Genomic DNA, 5,634 nt, shown 5'->3' with positions numbered 1-5,634 from the left:
TTATGACCTAATGACATTTGGTTTCCTTGGAATTCCTTAAACAATATGCTCCATCTTCTCACTCAGTTTTCATTGGCTGACAATCATGTTTGGAATTCTCTAAACCCATTTCTACCTCCTGGAGTACAGACTTCCATCAAGTCTCATCTAAACATTATGTCTTCTACAAGGAGCCATTTCTGGTATTCCTTAATGGTGGTCTTCCCTTTAATACATTTTTCTCCCTCTTTTATTCTGCATCTATCTTGTTCGTATGTTATCTTCCTTATTAGATTATAAGGTTTTTGAAGGCAAGGGCTATTCTTGCCTTCTTTATAGCCTCAAGAGTTGAGCACAGTGTATGGAACATAGTAAGTCCTTAAGAAAGGCTCATCACCTTGACTTATATTTCTTAAGAAAAACTTTTGTTGCCTCATTAGTTTCATAGCCTTTTCCTTGTTCTTTTTTTAATCTTTAACCATTTTTGATCAGTGTGTACATCACCCTGAGTGATTTTTTAAAAAGAAATTATATGTGGCTATATAATTTTGTTGAAAGAGATGCACCTAGATTCTACATATAAATTGGCTTGGTGCAATGGCTCTGTTACTATGTTTCCTTAGGCAAGTCACTTAACTTCTCTTGACCTCAGCTCCCTCAATTGCAAAAAATGATGGTTCAATTTGTGATAGTATTTGTTTTTTTTAAATAACAAATGAGAATATGTACCTTTTTGCCTGGCCTTTGCCAAGGTAGGATTCTATAGGTATGGAATATACTATATACACTGTAAATCACTTGATATTTAAGTTGTTCTCACTGAACTACTTTTTTCTCTTTCCCTTTAAATTTTTCTATAAGATTTGACTCCCAGGGGAGAGGGAAAGGAATTTTGAAATGAAGGTGATTTAAAAATGAATTATAAAGAAGAAAATAATTTTAATCTTATATAATCTAAGATTTAATCAGTTCAACTGGGGATTAATTATTTTATATCTAAATAAAGACTCTATCTGAGAAATGAAATATATTTCATTAATAAAGTTTTGAATTTTTATTCACTATGCTATTTGAACCAAATTTCTTGTATTAAGACAGGTTATACTTGCTAATATGATTTTTTAAACTCCTCAGTTTTGCAACAAAATGAGGGTACAAAAGATAAATGATCACAGAATCTCAGAAAGGATCAAAGGATTTAATTCTTATATTTAATTTAAAAATCCCCCTCCATCTTGTTAGTAATTGATGGTCCTCTCAGCTTCACTTAAAAAGAAAGAGAATTCTAGTTTCTTACAAGAAAAAATGTTCTACTTTTGGAAAGTTCTAATTGTTAAGATGCATATTTTTAAATTGAACTGTCATATTTGAATTTTCTCTATTAATCAGGCTTTTGCCTTCCCTTAGTAATTTTTTCCTCGAAACATTTGCTTATTGTTCAGGAAAAACAAAATTCTAAGGAAAAAGTAGAGGTAAACTTCATAATGATAATTAGACATAAAATGCATTTCACTCATGGTTTTCTTATAATGTTTAAGGTGATCCCTGCCATGGTAAACAAAATGGCTTTATTGTTTCATTCCAAAACCAGAAATGAGAAAAACCACGGTGGAGGGAAGGATGAGGCTGATAGTGCAATGAGTCAAATTGTACCTTAGAGATTTCACCTTTGAAATGACCTCTAAGCAGAGAAGATGAATTTGTGCTTCTGTTTACCAAGCATAACTTTTATATTACTTTAACAAGGAATTAGGTTTTGAATGTCAAATACCTCATAGGTAAAATCATGTCTCTGGTTTAGATGCAAGTGTTCAGAAACACATGCTATACCCTCCTTTAAACTATCCCTGGATTTAATATTTCAAAAGAAGCATAGCTTTGTAGTCCCCTATTTAAGAGAGAGAGAGAGAGAGAGAGAGAGAGAGAGAGAGAGAGAGAGAGAGAGAGAGAGAGAGAGAGAGAGAGAGAGAAGTTTATTTGTTCAGGGAATGTCTCCAAAAATAGCAAGAAGGGTGTGCTTTGAAAGTGTCTTATAATCTACAAAGAAGAGTGGAAGAAATTACTTCCAAAGGCAAAGTTTGTGGTAGATTTTTCAATCATTCTTGAAGTTATTGAAAGTATGCTAGCTATTATAGGTCTTTAACATCACGATAGTTCTGCATGCCAACATCCTTATTTTCCTAAAGCACCTAAATTCAATATTTATAGGTTCTGGGTTTTTAATGGATTATAGTAATATCAGTTGAGGAAATTTCTAAAAACATTATCTGATAGCATTTATCAAAAGTTATGAACAATTTATAACCATTAAAGACTGGAAATTCTAGGATACTTGTAGCTAGAGAAGAGGGGAAGAGAGAGGAGAGAATAAGAATGGTAACAGAGAATTTATTAAGAACCTATTATTTTCCAGTCTCTTTGCTAATTACCAAGGAAACACAAACAAGTAATCAAGGCAGTCCTTTCCCTCAATAAGCTTACATTCTTTCTTAAGAATAAGTTTAGATTTATGTCTTCTGGTTTTTACATCATCATAGTTATTCCCAATATCCCTTCTGCCTTGACTCTAATTACTTTACTCTGCATCAGTTTATATGGATCTTTCCATGCTTCTCTGTATTCATCACATACAGTATTTCTTACAGAAGAGTAATGTATCATTATATCAATTTCCAAATTGATAGGAATCTATCTGTTTCCAGTTCTTGGCAATCATAAATAGTGCCTACATATATATAGGTAGAAAGACAGACATAGACCTACAGACATACACACTTTTATTATTGTTCAGATCTTTCTAATTCTTCATGTCCCAATTTGGGGTTTTCTTGGCAAAGATGCTATAGTCATTTGTCATTTCCTTCTCTAAGTCATTTTATAGATGAGAAAACTGAGGCAAACATGGGGATTTTCTTTTCAATGACTTCCTTAAGTTATGTATAAGTCCAATAATGGAGTGTCTGGTTCAAAGGGCATGGACATTTTATTCATTTTAATTGCTGAATTGCAAATTGCTTTCTAGGCTGATGACTTTGTGAAATACTGCCTCCTTTATACCCAATTGACAGGCAAGCCAAACAGCACCCCATGATGCCATTCGTCCTCTTTGAAACCAAGGATGAATAATAATAATAAAACATTTCACAATTCTGCCAGCAATGTATTTGATGTACTATATCATTTCACAACTTCTTCCAACATTGACTATTGCCATCTTTCATCATCTCTGCCAATTCATTGGGTATGAAGTAAAAGCTCAGGGTTGTTTTGATTTGCAATTCTCTTATTACTAGTGATTTGGGCATTCTTCCATCTGGTTGATAATGATTTGCATTCTTTTAAAAATTCTTCTTATCAAATTTGACCACTTATCTACTGGGGAATGACTGTTTGCTTGTGTGTGTGTTTGTGTGTGTATGTGTGTGTATCCTACTAGATAGATAGATAGATAGATAGATAGATAGATAGATAGATAGATAGATAGAGTGGATGCCTAAAACCACATATAAAAAAAATTGATGACCCTCTCTCCTCACTCCTGTCCTTTGGCTAGGTGTGGCCTCACCCTACATAGAATCCCCCCCCCTAAAAATAGTGAAATTGGAAGCAGAAGAGACCATTGCAGAGGGCAAACCACTGCCACAGGACACAAATGAATCTCCAGTGCTTTAGGTTGCCTAGAGATAACTAAAGCCATGGAAAGCAAAACTACGGATAATGGGTCCCTACTGTATCTCAGTATCTTTGCTAATTCCTTAGGATTTTACCAGTATATCATTACATTATCACCAAAAAGGGACAGTTTTATCTCCTCTTTACCTGTCTTTATGCTTTTAATTTCTTTATCTTGTCTTCTTGTTGTTGCTAGAATTTCCAGGACTATATAAAATACTACTAGGGGAAATAAGCATCCTTGCTTCAATCCTCTATTTATTAGAAAAGATTGTAGTGTATGCCCACAACACATGAGACTTGCTTTTGGTTTTAGATAGATACTTTTAATTATATTGAAAAAGCCCATCTAAGACTTTTAGGGGGAAAAAGTGCTATACTTTATAAAAAGCTTTTTCAGGATCTATTGAGATGATATTCTATGATTTTTGATATTTTAGATTTCTGTATGATTATGTTGTTTTCCTAATGTTGACTAACTTTAAATCCATTTTTTAAATCTCACTTGGTCATAATGGAAAGATTTCTAGGATAAGTCACTGTATTCTAATAGGATTTAAAAAAAATTTTTTTTACTAAATAATCATCATTGTCCATGGTATTTCTCTGCTTTATTTTTCACTGGTTTAAGTATACTGACTAGATTTGTCCCATAAAAGGACACTGGTAAGGTGATTTCTTTCTCAGTTATAGGGAACAATTTGTGAATTTTAAGTACTAATTTTTTTAAAGATGTTATAAAATTCTCTTGAAAATCCATCAGAAACATTAGTATAGTTCATTTATAATTTTATTTATTTCCTTTTCTAAAATTGGGTTACATTATTTGTATCTAATCATCTAGTAATTTTGGTAAATTATATTTTTGAAGGGATCCCTCTACGTTTTTTCTGTTCTCAGCTTTGTTAGCATGTAACTGCATATAATATGTTCTGTTTGTTCCTTGTATTTTTTCTGGGTTAATTGTGATTTTTGTATTGATCATTTGTTATTTCATCAGTTTTATTTTTTCCCTTTTCTTAATCAGATTAACTAAAGATTTATTTGTTTTATTAGTCTTCTCAAAGTACAGCTATTGGTTTTATTGTTTTTGTTTTTGCTTTTCTAACTTTTCAATTCTCCTCTAGTTTTGAATATTTTCTTTTTGCTTATTTTAGCTTTATTGGTTAGTTTTATAATTTATATAAATGATATTCAGTTCACTAATCTCATATTTTTCTATTTTTGTTAAGGCATATTTATGTGGATAGTGGTTTTTCCCCTGAGAAATTCTTTAGCTATATCCCAGAAATTCTATTATATAAATTCATCATTATCATTTTCTTTCATATTATTATCGATTGTTCTTGTGATTTATTTTGACTTACTTGTTAAGTTTCCATTTGGATCTGTGTCTTTTTTGGGTGGTGCTTGAACCAATGACAATTTTTTGTTGTTGTGGTTTGTAAATGAACTCTTTCTGCCTTTTTAAATTTATTTGCAATATCTCCGTGCCCCAGTACATTATTTTTTTACAGTACTTGAAAAATGTATATATGTTTGCAGTCCCATTTATATCAGGATATATCTTTTATTTCTAAATTCTCAAGCAATTTGTTCAGTTTTTTTTCCCATTGAATGCTTATCTTTTCTTTTCTGTGTATACTTAAGCTCAGATTTTGAGGATAGAGTACTATGGGCTATAACCTGAGCCCCATTGCTCTTTGGAATAATTTGTTCCATTCTTTTTATATTTTCTTGTGAGTGCAGAATACTTTTGTTATTTGAATTTACTTTTCGTTGTATTTAAAATTTTTTGTCACCACCATTTGCAGAACATGTTTTAAGATTGCATTGTTAAATTTAGTTATAGTGTGTCTTGGATTTTGAAACTTCATTTTTTTTCTTCTTTTTCCTGAAGTAATCTATGAATTCTTTAGAGTATTTGATTGCGTTAAGAAATTCTGGACCACGTATTACTTCAAACATTGTCATGTTCTTCTG

The sequence above is a fragment of the Monodelphis domestica genome, chromosome 2, assembly GCF_027887165.1.
Source record: "Monodelphis domestica isolate mMonDom1 chromosome 2, mMonDom1.pri, whole genome shotgun sequence".
Lineage (NCBI taxonomy): Eukaryota > Metazoa > Chordata > Mammalia > Didelphimorphia > Didelphidae > Monodelphis > Monodelphis domestica.
This window is presented reverse-complemented; position numbering follows the sequence as displayed.